We start from the raw sequence: 17,628 nt of genomic DNA, 5'->3' as shown, positions 1-17,628 counted from the left end.
CTTAATGTATACCAGAAGGGAAATTTCATTAGCAGCACAGGGGCACTAAACTAAAGTTTGCCTGGTGGTCAAGCCCAGCACTCACATTAACTTAGGTTGGACTTGTGGATGAAGTCCTCCTGAATGGGATGGTGTTGGAATAGCTTTCAGTCTCAGCTAGCAGCTATGAGCAGCTCAGAAGTGCTTGAAATATCCACCTTCCTTCAGGCCTGACAGGAGCACCTGCAGAATGGGGTGAAACCACATTCTGAGCACTTGTGGTTAGCATTGCCAAACTGCCTGGTCAGGAAACTGAGAGGGCCTTCAGGGCATAAAACCTCTGACTCAGGAAGGGATAAATACCCTTCCAGATGGCTTTCTACCATGACAGCAATATTTAGAGTTTTCTCACAGTGTGGTTATGTTAGGCAGAAGATGATTGTATTATGGATATTGTCTTGCTTATGTATGATTGACAGGCATGCCCATTGGAACCCTATAACAGTTATGTGCATTCCAAAATAAAAAGAGCTACTGGACGTTGACCTGAGGCTTGTCTCCAGCCAGTTCTCTCACCAGCTCTGGGAGTCTATGTGTTGATTATGCATGTCTACCCCTCGAGACAAGGTGGCCAAGTGACCATTGACCACAAAGGGACTCAGGAACACTTCAGGATGGTCATCATAACAGTAACTGAAAGGACAAAAACAACCCTGCTCAACATGAAGGAGGAGTTAAGTGTCAGTATGGTAATGATTGTCAAAGGTGGACACCCATTTTCCTGGCAAACATCAAACAGTAATAAATTTGGAAGAAACAATATGTTTCCTCCACCTGGATACAATTCACTCTCTCTTGTGAGTGTTTTTGTTGTTGTCTGAATTTACTTCACTTAAAATAAAATTCTCTTGCTTGGCTTTTTGTGTCTGACTTTACATTTTCTTTTTTTGGAACACAAGATATGAGAATTGAAGCTTTCTGCCCCATTTACTCATGACAATTTTGTGTACCTTAAATATATAAATACAATACTATTAAAAAAACAATTGGGTTTGGAATTGGATTAATAACTACCTGCATAATCTCAGATAAGCTCTTTGTTTTCTGGACTTTTTTATTTTTTAAATAAATGGGAAGAATCCTTTCTCACAAGATTTCTGGAAATACTAACATAAAGGTATTTTATAAAATACAAAGTGTCTGCATTGTTCACATAAATATTTTTGTTAAAATTCTGACAAAATTTTATTAAAGTATTATTAAGGTTTATGTGATTTCTGAGTCTCTTAATTCTTTCACAAAAGACTATAACAAGGACAAAATTTAGTCAAGCTCTTTGTTACATTCTAACAATAATAGACTTTACTCCAGTTTCTAGTAATACATTTTTCATTTCTTCCTGACAAATCACCATGATAGGCTTTACTGTTCATATTTCTTACACCATTCTGTTCATGAGCACTTAAGTAGTCTCTGAGAAGAGAGGATTTCCCTACAACTCTTCTATTCTGAGCCTAGTCCTCACTGGAATTGCCTTTAATGTTATTATTGTCAATCTCACCTTTTGCTACATGTACCTCAAAACCTTTCTAGCCTTAACCCTCTACCCTGTTTCAAAGCTATTCCACAATTTTAGCTGTTTGCTAGGGCAATACCCCACTCTTGGCACTCATTTCCTTCTCAATTCATTGGTGTTTCTATAACAAAATCTTTGAGACTGGGTAATTGAAAACAAATGCATTTTTTTCCTTCTTTTATTTTGGAAGGATGGGAAGTACAAGATCAAGAAACTGGAAAGTTTGATGCAGATGAAGGCTGCCCTTGGCTTGCAAAATGTCACTCCAGAGGAGACAAATGTGTATCATCACATGGCAGAAAATTGGAAGGGCAAAAGGTATTAGAACTCCAGCCACTAAGGTCATTCACAAGGACTCCACCCTCATTACTTTATTAACCCCACAAAAGACAACATCTCTTAATACTATAACATTGGGTCTTAGGTTCTAATGTGAATTTTGAGGTGGGGGGACATTCAATCCATAGCATATGATACTATAAAATAGATACTATTTGTGCTTACTATATTAGTGTCAGTAATAATATAATAGACCATTCTCAACTAAATATGATATTATTTTGTTAAATTTACAGTAGTGAAATGTCAGGGGCCTCCCTGCACAGGAGCTAAGCACCACCCCCATCAGCCTTGAGTGATGAAGGTATTGAACTGGCAGCACAAGCCACAAGCTGTGTGAGAAGCAAGTGGGCCTTACCTTTGCTGGGCAAGGAAATGCTTCAGCTCTGGGTTTGAGTGTTACCCAATGGGACTGGATAACCCCCCTTTTCTGTAACATTATCCCCTGCCTTATTTGCATGGAATATTCTATGGAATGTCTTTTCCCTAATACATAGAGGGCTTCCAGGTGCACTAGCTGTCTTGTTCTCTTGCCTTCCTACATAGAAAAGGACCCCTGAGGTCACAAAGCCTTCCCAATTCCACTTAGTGAAAAAAGTACTTCCGTGTCAGTGTGGTCTTTTCGTCTCTGCCCAAACCACGGAGAGTGATCCTGATTCATTGCTGCACAGGCTGTGAGTCATAGTGAAAAATGAGAAATTGGAAATATTAAGCATGTATCTTAACGTTATCTTGTCAGTGAGGATGGGCTGGGATTACAAACCTTAACATTCTGATTATAAATGATGCTCTCTAAGCTTTTACTTTAAATCTGGAGATTCTAGAGAAAATTGAGTATGAAATCAAGTAATTTTAAAATTCAGCAGTTTAACCTAGATTATTTAACAGTAGTGAAAAAGACAATCATAAATTTGTGAGGTTGGAAGTTGTCTCTGGGACAGGAGATAAAGGAATTTGTTTAATTCTGAATGCACTTATAAGACAGGTTCTCAGCAGCCACAGACCACAGCAGAGACCAATTGCATTAATTGCTTTTGTTTCCTGAAACATTAGTGCACTGTGATGCACTGACACTGGTCATGGATTTTGTGGGAGAGCCAGCGCCTAGCAGTGTCTGTGCAAGTAGTTACATTGGAAACTGTCTATTAGGGAGTGGAACATTGTAGTAGATTATGGTACATGGCATGGGACCTCATTAAGAAAGTAAGTAGGCAACTGTGTATTAGACAATTATGTGCTACAAGTTAAATGGGTCCACATTTACATCACCAAGGCTGTAATACTTAATTGTTTTCATTGTTGGGATTATTTCCTTTGAAGAGATCAATAATGCTGCAACCCACACCAAATTTCTTATTAAAATAATTCCCAGAAGTTATAGCTTTCCTAAAAATTCCCTGATGTAATTAACAAAACCCTGGCAATTAAAAAAAAAAAAAACTCTGCCTCTGCAAGGCAGGATAGATACCATGCAGTTTTTAAACAATTTTTCATAATAAGATGTCCCTGTGGGAAGCAAGCTCATGACTTGCAGAGGATTCACATGTTTAACAATGAGAAAGTTAACAGTTGAAAAGGAAAATAGGATTTTCAAAACCCTCCTAGGGGTATATTATGTCTCAGAACATAAAAGCTCCATATCAAGCTGTAATCATTATAGCACACATTGACTTCTTTATAATTTATACATTGAGTTTGATCTGTCCTGTCAGATTATTCCCACCCCTTCCTCATACTGGGGATTGAGCCCAGAGGCACTTTTTCACTAAGCTACATCCCAGTCCCTTTCCCTTTTAATTTTTTTAAATTTTAATAGGGAATCTTGCTGAATTGCTTAGGATGTTACTAAATTGTTGAGGCTGGCCTTGAACTTGTGATCCTCCTGTCTCAGTCTCCTGAGTTGCTGGGACTCCAAGTGGATGCCACAGTGGCTGGCTCAAATTATTCTTGTATTGATAAAAAGTCCTATTAGGAAACAGCCTCTTTTTCCACTGTTTAATTGGGCTAGAGAATAAATTCTATGCATGGAAGTAAACCCATTCATCTCTAGTCAACTGATTGCTGATAAAGCTGTTAAAAGCATGTGCTAGAGGGTAGTTTTTCAATAAATGGTTCTGGGAAAACTGTATCTTCAAATGAAGAAAATGAAATTATATCCCTTTGTCTTACCTGGTATAAAAAAATCAACTCAAAGTTGATTAAAGACTTAAATATAAGACATGAAACTACAAGAAGAAAACATAGGAATGTTGAAAATCTTTTGGATATAATCTGAAAGCCACAGGAAACAAAAGTTAAAATAAGCAAATGGGATTATTAAATGGAAAATGTTTCTGCATGGCAAAGAAAACAACACAGTGAAGAGACAACCTATAGAATGGGAGAAATGTTTGCAAACTATATATTTGACAAAAAGTTAATATGTAAGGAATTCCAAAAACTCAATAGCAAAATTTAAAAAGATTAAAAAATGAGCAATAGACTTAAATAGACATTTCTCAAAATATACACAAATGTCCAACAGGTATATGAAATATTCAGCATTACTAGTCATCAGGGAAACACAAATCAACACCACAATGAGACATCACCTCACCTTCTCACCTGGGTAAGAATAACCATTATCAATCAACTAAAGATAATAGGCCCTGGCAAGGATGTAGGAAAAAGGGAATCTGTTCACTTTGTTGGTGAGAATGTAAATTATTACATCCATTATGAAAGAGTGTTAAAATTTCTTCATCAAAGTAAAAATAGATAAACCATAAAAGTCAGGAATCCCACTCCTGGGATATACTCCAGGTATAGAAAGACAGATACCTCCTGATCTTACTCATGTGCGGAATCTAAAAAGATGAACTTACAGAAGTTATCAATAGAATGGTGATTGTCAGAATCTGGGAGGGTAGCAGGAGGTAGAGATGAACAAAGTTGATGAATCAGTACTAAGTTAAACAGGGGCAAGATGTTCTGGTGTACTATCACATAGTAGGATGTCTATGGATAATAATTATATGCTGTGAATTTCAAAAAGTTAGAAGAAAATACTTGGAAAGTTTTCACTAAAGAAATGATAGGGTCTGAGAAGAGAGATTCTCTTTAGCTTGAGAAAACTATATGGATGTTGTAAATTTATGCATCCATAATCAGAAAAGTGTCAGGCTAACTTTTTGATTTTTAAGTGCTTAGGTTAATAAAAATCTATTTTTAGTCACCATGGGAAATGATGGAGAAAGAGAATAGAAGGATAGAGTACTCACTCCAATTACTTTTAAGGTTTGCTAAAGTGATGGACATTAAATCATATTTTAATGTTATTTTAATTTAAATAATTTTGAAGTTAGGAAGGTGGGTATATACCCATTTATTAGTCAACTGTTTTCCTTTGTGAATTTTTTCTTTGTCAACTTTTCCAGTTTTGTTTTCCTATTTATGCTTTATTAAAGTTCTTCACAAGTTTTGGTAACCCATTATTATCATGGTTTTTGAAAAATACAGTCTGGTAAACTTTACCTTTTAACTGTGGTTTATTGTCTTAGTAATATGCCTTTGAATATATTTGTAGCAAATATTAATCTGTGTGATCAATTTGCTCTATGTTTAATATACTGTTTCTCTTCATACCTGTAAATTTAATATGTTTTATCATTCTGTTCTTTTTTCTTCTCTGGAAATTTTGCATTCTGCTTTCTTCTTTCATCTTTTAGCCTGAAATTATGATTTGCACCTTTTATCAGTATAAAGACTTTAAAACACTTTAACACTGTAGAAACTCAATTTGTTTCATATGCTATAAAATATGTATTCCTTTTTAGCACCAACAAATTTTAATAATAATTTATACCAATTTTATTTAAAAATTTCAGTCATTGACTATGTTTTTTGATATTTATTCTTTTTTTTAAAGAGAGAGTGAGAGAGGAGAGAGAGAGAGAATTTTTTAATATTTATTTTGTTTTTTAGTTCTCGGTGGACACAACATCTTTGTTGGTATGTGGTGCTGAGGATCGAACCCGGGCCACACGCATGCCAGGCAAGCCCGCTACTGCTTGAGCCACATCCCCAGCCTTGATATTTATCTATTCTTAAAACTCAGAATTTCCCCCCTTTTCTTCCAATTAAACTATATTCACAATCTCTTTTAAGTGAGGGTTTACTGGTTTGAAGTCTTATGATTTATATTTTGTTTGAAGATATACAAATTCTATTTTTTATTTATGAATCCTTGGTCTTTGGGCATGCTATTTTACGTGGATGGATATTTACTCTTCCTGACTTCTGTTTCCTGTTGTTGCCAATGGTCTCAACTGTCCTACTGTATAATCTGATGCTCCTTTGAAGGGGTTCTATCTTTCATCCTGCTCTTAAAACTCTTTTCTGCTTCTGTTGTCTTTCTCTGTTTCATGTTTCTCAGGTCTACACATGCAACTACTATATGCCCCAAAGCTTCAGTTTAAACTTGTCATTGTTTTGGTTCTCAAAATTTCTCTAGGTGATGATCCACATTGCATCCAATAGTTACTAAATTTCCAAGGCTAAGGTTGTGTCCTTTCTTTCAAATCCTTGTTTTATTTCTCTTTTAGTGAGCAACATAAAGCTCTGCACAACAATTACTTAAACTTTGGAAAAATTCCCTAAAATAATACAAAAAATTGAAAAATCAATACTTTTGGAGAAAGAAAGAATAGACAAAACAAGGTCTCCAAGAGGAGATTCTCAAGACATTTATGTCTTGGACACCACTTGTGAGAGTCAGAGGGTACTCAGCTTATTTATTTTGTTGTCAGACCATGAACAAAGCCAAGTCTTGTGTCATTTATTTTTACACTTAATTGTGTGAAGTTCATAACAAGGCTTTGAGCAACCAAAAATCTCTACTAATTCTATTCAAAGAGACAATCAAAGCCTTATAACCTGATTCTTAAAATTACTTAAGTACAAAAATATCTATTTATTGCAAGATACGTAAAGAGAAAAGAGTAAGGTGAATTGGTCAGGGAGAAGATATTAAATTGGAATTTTTTTTCTTTGATAGAAACAAATTGAGACAATTAAATGGGTAAGTCAAAGTACTTTGGAAAACTTCTTGAATTTAGGATGTGGAAATTACCAGATGAAACAAGTGGGTTTATGGTATAGGACATCAGTTAGAAAATCTTGGAATTTACTCATCTATTTAATCACTTTTTGTTTCAAGTAGATATACCTGTTTACGTGCTTTTACATGTAGGTGTTTATAAGTTGTTGTTTGTGTATGTGTGAGTGTGTGTGTGTCTGTGCATGTAAATCGTTAAGGTGAATAAATAGCTACTGTATTTGTTTTAATATTTTCCATATACTGGAAATTAAAATTTTCTATGTACTAAAAATTAAACTACTAATTTCCCTGAGCTCATTTAGTTGGAGTTTCAATACTTAAATCAATATCATGGTAAATTATGATTTTTGACATATGCAAACACATCTAAAGAACAAATTCTGGGAAGTTGAATTGCTAGTTCAAAGTAAAACGAACATTTTCATTTTTGATAGTTATTGCTGAATTGCCCCTTAGAGATTGAGTCAATTTATATCCCCACCTGTATTATACCACCCTTAAGCAAATATGGTGCATTGTCAAACACTTTGATCTTTGTTAAAATTGTATATCATTACATTTTACTTTGCATTTCTATTTTTTTTTTCACTTTTTTTCTGGTGAGATTTCTTCCATTAAGAAATTGTGACTTTTGGGGCTGGGATTGTGGCTCAGATGTAGAGTGCTCACATTGCATCCATGAGGCAGTGGTTTCAATTCTCAGCACCACATAAAAATAAACTAAAGATATGTGTGCAACTACAACTAAAAAATAAATATGTTTTGAAAAAGAAATCATGACTTCTTATTTTTTATTTTCTTTCATACGGCTTAGATTGTAGGGAATTTATTTATTAATTCTTTTGATTAACATAGAGAAATTATACATATTCATGGGATTCAGTGTAATTTTTCAATGCATAGATACTGATCAAATCTAGGCTCACTCTAGCCACTGTCTTCCAACTGCCCAACCTCTTGTAATCACTATTTTATATTCAGGTTGTTTTTATTGATTGACTTTTTTTTTTAGAAGTGAGGAGATTTGAATCTAAGCTATTGCCATGCTGCTACTCAGAAATAATGTGTGCCTATTAAATCCATTAAAAAGTGTTTTCTAACTTTACCAATATATCTCTGACATGCTTTAATTAGATATACTAATTTTAATGCCATAGATGAAGCTAGAGTTAAATCTTGTTCCCTTTTAATATATTTCATCTGAATCTACCTTAATTCTGATGAGCTGCCTTTTAGGTTTAACTGCACAGTCTGAGTAGCCTTTTGACTTCCATGCGTCGGATATCACATTAACTCAGAACTTGTCATGTACTTCCATATTCCTCAGTTATGCTTCAAATGAATTAACCTCTGGAATGCTGTTCACCACAGTTTATCCTTTTTTTCCAGGTGATAAACTTCCTTCATTTCACCCTACACAGTGTACCAGGAATCCAGGAATTGTTTGCTAATTGCCACTGTCATCTTTTCTTCCCTAAAACAATGGAGAACATCACTTTTGTGAATGATTTTTTTTTTTTTTTGCTGGGACTGACCCAGGTTCAGGGTCTACAGCTTGTAATCTTAATAATTTTCCTCATTATATACATGACAAACCTATTTGGAGCTGGGGCCATATTAGTGATCATCATCTCAGAAACAAGACTCCACTCTCCTATGTATTTTTTTTCCTGAGAAATCGTTCTTGTCTGGATATTTGCTATTCTTCAGAGACAATGCCCAAGCTAATGTGGAACCTCCTCTCCATTCACAGGGTCATGTCCTTTCTAGGCTATATCATGCAGCTACACTTCTTCCACTTTCTTGGTTGCACTGAATCTGTCTTGCTAATCATCATGGAAATTGATCGATTTGTGGCCATCTGCAACCCACTTGGCAACACTGTCATCATGAAACCCCAGCTCTGTGTCCTGTTGGCAGCTGTGATGTTGCTCATTAGCTTCTTCTATGCTCTGATGCATTCTGTCATGACTGCATGCCTGAACTTTTGCCACTTTCAGAAACTCAATTACGTCTTCTGTCATATCAAGCCTCCTTGGAACTGGCTTGTTGGGATGTAAGTCTCAATAAGTGGCTCATTTTCATTGTCACTTGCAGCTTAGCCATGGTGGCTTGCTTCCTCACTCTCCTTTCCTATTTCTATATAATTGGATTTCTTCTGTTGAAGCACTGGTCCTGCAGTGTATTCCACAAAGCTCTGTCCACTTGTCCCTCCCATTTTATGGTGGTATTTCTCTTTTATAGAACTGTATAGCTCACTTATATCCTTCCTCCATGTGCTGCATTTGTAACATAGGAACAATTTATGGCTATCGTACACACAATGGTCACTCCAGTGTTGAAACCACTGATATATATACCTTCAAAAATAAGGAAGTGTTGTTTGCTCTGAGCAGAAATTTGGGGAAGGAGCTGAAGCTGTTTGCCTGAGGAAAATCAGTCACAATAATAAACAGAGGAAAACTGTATGCCATTTTTATGACATTTATTTTACTTCCTATAGTAATTCAATATATTTCTTAAAATTTTATTTTCATTTTAGATATTTGTTTAGTTGGAAACTAGGTTATTCATTCATATGATTTCAACAACTACTCTTATAATCATTCATTCACTTGAAATATCTTGAGTAAGTCCCTGATCCATATGCATAACATACCCCAGTGGAAAAAGGTCCACAAGGCCATTAATGGGGATGTGGATCTTACATTTTTGTTGAGGGGACAGGTAATACATAGCTGAATAAGTAAATGTGCCTGTGTCAGAAGGTAGAACATATTGTGGAAGGTAAGGGAACAACAAAGGCCTTTCCAAGATGTGACCTTCAGGCAGAACACTGAAAGAAATGAGGTGGAGGGTCACACAGATAAGTGAGGCTATGTCATTTTATGAGGAGACAAAAGCAAGTGAAATAGCATTGAGACAAAGTGTGCTTGTTGTTTTGAGGAAAGCAAGATGGCCAGTGTGCCTGGAGCTTGGTGGGTAATGGGGAGAATGGCCAGACATGAAATTAGTCAGCTGGTGGACCCATGACACAGGCATCTTAGTCATTTTAAGGATTTGTGTATTTACTGTGCATGATATTGGATGACTTTGAGGCATTTGAGCAAAGAGCTGACTTGATATAACTTCTACATTTAAACAATCACATTAAATTCTATGTGGAGAATAGAGAATCTATTAGAAAGCCCTTAATCCTTTGGGTAAGAATTAAAGGTAATGCAGGCAAGGATGATGGTGGTGAAGATATGAAAATTTGTTAGATTCTGGATTAATTTGAACACAAAACTTTCAGTATCTGCTAGAGCTTAGATATATTTTGTGAAGACAAGAGGCACCAAAGATCATTGCTATTTTTTATTTATCTTTATTAACTGGAAAAAGACCATGGTATCAATAAATTAGGCTATTAATATAGCACAAGTATGATTGATATAGGTTTGAATGAGCTTTGTACATCAGGGGAATAATTTGAATGGAATTATTTTTTTCCTATTAATTAATGTTTTTATGCCTCAAATAATATATTTTTAAAACTTTTATATTCAGATTAGCATGTAGCTTTTATGTCTTTAAAGGCTTTAAGATATTGCTATCAAATTATCAATCTATTTGTAATAATTTAGATTTTTTCTGAGCATGATTATATTCCATTTTTAAGGTAATAAGAATAGTAAAATGCTTTTTGTTTGGGGCAACATATACTTTACTATGAAGAATTAACTCAGAACAGAAACAATTAGCAAATAAGTCAGAATATAGCAGGTGGAATATGTTATAGAAGGTAATTGGAGATGAAATCTACAGTGAATACAAATTGTCTAAATTATAAGCAATATCCTATTTGACAGTGGATACTATAGCTCAAGTATACTGTGCCACATTGTAAATGATGTGAAAATAATCATTGATGTTTGGAAGAATTAAATTTTTCAAATATTTTCTTTTGATCTTACGATATTTCTTAGACACACTTGTTGTATCATCTTTACATTCACAGACAACCCATCCATACACAATTAAATATTTTACAGTTCTGTCTTTCTATCTCTTTCTCTTTGTCTCATTCACCATATTTATTTTTACAAAAGTAGTAGTCTAAATTTCTGTTAATAACCTGATGTGGAAGTTTCTAGTTAATTTTTGAAGTTGAGGGACTTTGTAAAGACATAGAAATGTGATTTCTAGGAACCTGTTTCTTGAACTAGAATGACAAGAAAATGTTTATGTATAATAAAATATACACTTCTACCTAACTCTGGTTTCTTTGCACATCAATGAAAGGCATTATAGAAAAACATAAACATATATTTTTAGTGATTTAAAACTAATTATTGCTAATTTTTGTCACATTCTAATGACATATAATGCATTTATATATTTTTATATTACATAACATATTATACTACATAATACATTACATTTAGATATATAAAGTATGTTTTCATTTGAAATTTACACTTTGAAAATATAGTCATCAGATTGCACCAAGATGGTACAATAGTTTCCCGACATGTATCTCCCCTCACGAATATTAATTTGGAGTCACTCATGGATAAAAGTGACTTTATGGGATCTTTGAGATCAAGATGGTTTTTAGCACCAGTAGAGCTCAAGACAAAAATAAAAGGGTTAATTTGAGAAGTCAGCCCTATGCCTAAATGACCATAGGATTACTGACCATAGGTCTTACTAAAGATCTTGAGAGAGCCCCACCACATGGCCCTATTTATTCTTGGATTTGCCACTAGCTTCATCTGCCAAGGAACCCAGTAAGAAATCATGCAAGAACATAATCCAGGAAACAGTCCCACTGACCTTGGTACTGGCTGTGGACCTAGGAGCTATCCATCATGACCTGGCTCCAGCATCTCTCAGCTGCCAGGAATTGGATGAGATACACAAACATCCATATTCCAATACAGGTCTTATGACCTCAATTTGACTGTAGATCCTAAAAATACTCTGCAACTTGTCTGTAGCCACTTTCAACTACATACCTGGAACATTCCTTCTTGCTTAGGACCCCCCCCCCAGGAAACTCTTATCCATACTCCTAAGGAAGGCTCTAGACCTTTGTCTTACTGCAGGTTTAGAAATAATTTTGTAGCTTGGATCTAGTACCCTAACACTCAACACATGCTGAGCAGCATTTGTGCTGCTTCTCAGCAATATGGACAGGATAGAAATCACAGAAATTCAATATTGGAAAGTCAGAGACTAAGAGATCCAGAGAATTGAGTATTTTTAATAGAAAAAAATAAAGAGTACATTGGAGTCATGTCAGTAGTGACTTTGGCAGCAGGTCACTGCAGAGGAGAGGAATAGCACAGATAGAGAAGCATAGCAGACAAATTTGGTGTAGAAAATTTGTAGATGAGAAAAACAGTATGAACTCAGTCAAATCAAAGACTATATAGTGAGCTGATGTTTGAAAACTACTTCATGTTTCTCAACTGATCAGCAGAGAGCCAAAGCAGGGAGCCATCTTGAGGAGGTCACACTGGAGCTTTTTGATACAGAAACCCAGGAGACCATGGCCAATGTTGCCACATTAAGTCAAGCAGTGTTCACTGTGTGGCCTAGAATGTATGTACCTGGCAGCGTGTATTTGAAACGTGTGGGAGGCCTTTCCTCACACATGATTGGAGTTACCTCACTGGCTGGTTGAGAGTTGCTTAGACACAGCTGTGTCAGAGCTTTACCCACCCTTTTCCAGGCCCAAGGGCTTGATCATGCAGAGGCATATCTGGCCACTGCCCTGAAGAGCCAATTGTCATCCCTTACCTTGGGATGCTGCCCCCTTAACCTTCATTAGATGGGATTTTCCCTTGAATTTTTTGTTCCCCAATAAAAGCCCACTTTCTGGCATGTTCTCTCTCACTCACTCACTAGTCTCTTCTCTAAACCTCGCCACCACAGTAGGTGTCTGGAGGCAGAAGTTAGGAGAAGCCATCTCTAAGCTGGTATTAAAGGTAATGAAGGTCTTTTCTTTTTAATTTAAAACTCCCTAGCAATTACTTATGAACCGCACCTTCCTTCATGAAGCCAGCACTGGTCAAGTGGCAGAGAAATGGGCACCAAGATGATTGTACCCACAGGGAATTCCATTGGAGACATGGAGGAGAATTCAACTTGCCTTCCCTTTTAGTCTGGGAGCTCACACTACCAGCTGATGATGGGTAGGAAACTGAACAGGTGAGTGTGGTTACACTTGAAATTGAGCCTGGAAAAGCCATAATTAGGGTAGAGGGTGAAAGAACTGTGCAGGGTTTGTTACCCCACCCTGTGAGAAGAATTCTTGGGTGGACCCTGAGATTCACACTTCCACCAGAGAATGGTCTCTGCCCAGTCACAGGGTTGGGTGGATCTAAATTTCTTTTGAGTAGATATCAACTGACAAAATTTCCTAAGTTTGATTAGAGTTAAACCTCTCTGGAACTTATCATTTAGAACTCTGAACCAACCTCAAGCTGACAGACTATCTGGGCAAAACTCCAATTGACAGTACTTCCTATCTGTCCTAATTTACACTAGTGAGAAAGGAAGCCAAGACCATTCAGCTGTTTTCTGTTCAGGCCACTCCAGCAAGCAGGCTGGTGAGCAACAGAAAAGGAGAAAGAGTTTGACAATCCCCAGTCCTTTGTGTTTCTAAGGGATACATAGCCAAGAAAGAAATGGAAAGCAGAACAGTCCGGCACAGTCAGTGAACATCCTTCCTGGTCAACAGTTTTGATAACAACAGTTTTGTTGTTAATTGCTGAACTCACCATTCCTGTTTCTGTGTTAATTAGTATATTTGATTTCATAGTAGGCACCTGGTGTTTATTTGAATCTTGTATTTCATTTTTTTATCCTTCTTTTTACTGTTGTTGCTTCTGTTTATTTCCCCCTTTCTGTGTGGTGCTGGGAATCTACTGTTAATACTGAGTTCATGGAGTAGAAACTTGGCTTCTGAGATATACTCATAACCAGATACATCCACACCTCAGCCAAGAGACAGCACACCTTGATCTAGACAAAACTATCCCCACTCAAATTTTAGCAATATTTCAACATGAACAATAGGGGAGAGAAAAACTCCAAACTGATGACCAGTTCTCAAGTTGGAGTGGCTAGGGGGCCTTCATGTTCCACTCATGGATACCCCATACTCCTAGAGCAAACAGAAGGAAATAACCTGAAGTCTGAGGACACAACACTGATGAAGGGGACCCAGTCTAGATTGTTCCTATACCCTTTTGGAGTATACAGAGTTGTGCAGTCTAGAACAATTGCAGAGTGTGCATCTCATATACCCTGCTGTATAGAACACAATTGCCTGATCTATAGGAAGGCCCCCACACTTGTGAGACATTAAAAAAAGGATCCCCAAGCTCTGACACAATAATACTGTATCAAGGTAAACTAGAATAAATTTGGGGCCCCTCTAAATGGAGAGAAACTTGTTCTTATTGAGAGTGAAACCAAGCCCCAAAGACCTGATGGATGCCAAGAAGCTGGGAGTAGAGATTTCACTCTGCCCCCACCTATCTAGCACATGCTAATCATATCTACATATGCACACTGCCTACCTTCTGTCTCACTTTGCTGTAACTACTGCCTCTTCTCCTTTAAAAATTTGGCTCATCTTCAGGGATTTTGAAGATGAAACCTTTAAAATAATAGTTTTATTTTGTCTTCTTTCAAAACTGGCTTTGAATAAAATCATTTTCCTACCAATTTGATTTCAAATATTTCTGGAGCAGTGAACATTATATATAGGACACAAAGTCCATGCAAATTTCAAGGACCACACCACTCACCGGAATCCCATGCAACAGATGTATTGTCAGCAGCATGGAGCAAACTGACAAGGCTGTCTCTTTGAGGGGGTCCCTCTCAGGGGAGTAGCAGCCTGTCAGCATTCACAGAGCAGCTTGGTAGACCTCAAGGGGAATTTCAAAAGCATGCCTAGGGGTTGTGTCATGAGCTGGGTAGGGTTAACCTTTTATCAGGCACATTCAGAAAAGCAAACAGAAAGATATAACCTGAAGGCTGAGGACATCACAGCCTGGGATTCCTAATAAAATGACTTTTCAATCAAAACTTAGGAGTCCCTAGATAAAAATGGCTCCCAACCTAAAAATGGCAGACCTGATACCAATATTGATCTGATGTCAATAATTATAACCTAGCCTTTTCCTCCCCAGGCTGAAACTGATGCCACCCAGTAACAACCATTGCCTCAGAAAGAAGTAGAAATCAACTAAACTAAGGAGGTGAAAGACCTCTCCAATAAAAATTATAGAACACTGAAGAAAGAAATGGAAAGATTTTTCATGATCATGGATAGGCACAACTAATAATGCTAAAATGACCCAAATTCCAAAAATTATCTACAGATTTAATGCAATCTCCATCAAGATACCAATGACATTGTTCATAGAAGTAGCAAAAACAGCCCTAAAACTCATGCTCAAGAATAAAAGACCAAGGTGATTCTATGCAAAAAAAAAAAAAAAAAGCAATGCTGGAGGCATCACAACTGCTGATTTCAAATTATACTACAGAGCAATAGAAACAACAACTGCATGGAATGAAAAAAAAAAACATGGGTCAATGGAATAGAACAGAAGACACAGAGACAAACCCACACAAATATAGTCATCTATCCCACAAAGCCACCAAAAATATACACTGGAGAAAAGGCAGGCTTTCTAACAAGTGGTGCTGGAGAAATTAGTTATCCATAGTAGAAGAACGAGCCCTATCTCTCACCCTGTATAAAAGTTAACTCAGGATGGATCAAAGACTTAGAAACTATGCAACTTTGGACAGGGTCAACACTCTGTAGGCACAGGCCTACAGTTAAGGAAATAATGTCAAGAGTTAATCAATGGAATGACATCAAATTGACAAGTTTCTGAATAGCAAAAAAAATCTTTATTAAGTACTGTTCCAATGCAAATTAATATCCTTCATATAAACAAAACACTTACCACGAAACCTCCAAATAAGCTAATCAATAAATGGACAAAGAAACTACACAGACACTTCTTAAAAGAGGAAATAAAAATGGTCAACAAATATATGAAGAATGTTCAACATCTTTAGCAATCACAGAGGTATAAATCAAAACTACTCTGTGATTTTATCTCACCCCAATAGAATGACAACCATCAAGAATACAAATGATAATAAATGCTGGAAAGGATGTGGAGAAAAAGATACACTTACACATTGTTAATGGAGTTGTAAATTAGTGCAATCACTTTGGAAATCAGTATGGTGACTCCTTGGAAGGGAAACACGGTATCCAGTTATACCTCTTCTCAGTATTTATTCTAAAGAATTAAAGTCAGCATCTGAACACAATTCTCAACAGCTAGACATGCTTGTGTGTTTTATTCAGTCCTAAAGAACAATGAAATTATGTCATTTGTAGGAAAATGAATGGAATTTGAGAGCATTGTATTAAGCAAAGTAATCCATACCCAGAAAGTCATGGATCATATGCTTCCTTTCTCTCATAAGTGAAAGCCAGAGAGCAAAAAAAGAACAAAAAGGAAAAAAAAAACAAGGGTCAAGGGAAGAGCTCATAAAAATAGAAATGACACAATTAGAGTAAAAGAAGAGGAGCAAGGGGAGCGAAGGGAAAGGAGAGGCACTGGGAAATGGAATTGACAAGATGATTTTGTTCTACTGTATGCACATTTGAATATATAACAACAAATCTCACTATTGTATATATTTATATCAATAAAATAATATGTGTAAATTGATAAAAAAAGGTAGTATTGATAAATACTGGTAGCCACTTTCCATTTTTGAATTTCTCTTCACCAAGAGTTGTCACTAAGAAAGTGAAGAAATAAGCCAAATGGTGGGGGAAAGTATTTGCAGCATATATTATCAACAAAGAATAATGACAATAAAGTCTAAAGAAATCCACATTACTCATCTCAGAAGATCTGGAGTCATAAATTCTGACAAAATTTAAGTGTTGACAAAGAGGTGGAGCACCAGCTAGCCTTACATAGTGCTATGGAAATTTAAATGTAGCAAAGCAGCTTGTAAAACAGTTCTTACTGAACACACGGCTTTATTGTAAACTATTCTCTAAACACTCAGTTTGTACTATGAGCACAACATATATTGTAGAACATATAATATATATTACCTCTTTTTGTTCATTACTATGACTTCCCTGAATTATAGATTTTCAGATTAAATATTTTAAAGACTTTGCATTTAATTGCTGTATAACAAATTTTCCTCAAGTTTTACAGTTTAAAACAATAAATGTTTATTATCTGAAAATATCTAGGGATCAGAAATCTGAGTGCAAATTAGCTGTAAGCTTCTGACTCACAAGCCTCAAAGGTTTTGGCTATGTCTACATCATGTCAAAACTCAGTGGTGGAATACATTGGTGTCACTGGGCCTCAGACTCTCTGATTGTTGATCAGAGACTCAGTTCCTTGTCATTTGTACCTCTACAGAGAAAGGCCCACGACATAGCAGCTGAGTTCCTTCAGAATAATTGAGCAGGAAAATGTGCCCAAGATTGAAGCTATAGTCTTTGTAACTAACATTTGAAATGATATTTCACTTCATCTGTCATATTCTATTTGCTAGAAGTTAAATAATAATA

The 17,628-nt window shown here is 36.1% G+C and overlaps 1 pseudogene; it reads left to right on the top strand.

Moving 5' to 3' along the window:
• Positions 1-8,474: 8,474 nt before the first annotated feature.
• Positions 8,475-9,422, top strand: LOC101963285 (olfactory receptor 12D3-like; annotated as a pseudogene).
• Positions 9,423-17,628: the final 8,206 nt, after the last annotated feature.

This window comes from Ictidomys tridecemlineatus, chromosome 8 (genome assembly GCF_052094955.1).
Source record: "Ictidomys tridecemlineatus isolate mIctTri1 chromosome 8, mIctTri1.hap1, whole genome shotgun sequence".
NCBI lineage: Eukaryota > Metazoa > Chordata > Mammalia > Rodentia > Sciuridae > Ictidomys > Ictidomys tridecemlineatus.
Note: the sequence above shows the minus strand (reverse complement) of the source record. Positions and strands in the feature narration are given on the sequence as shown.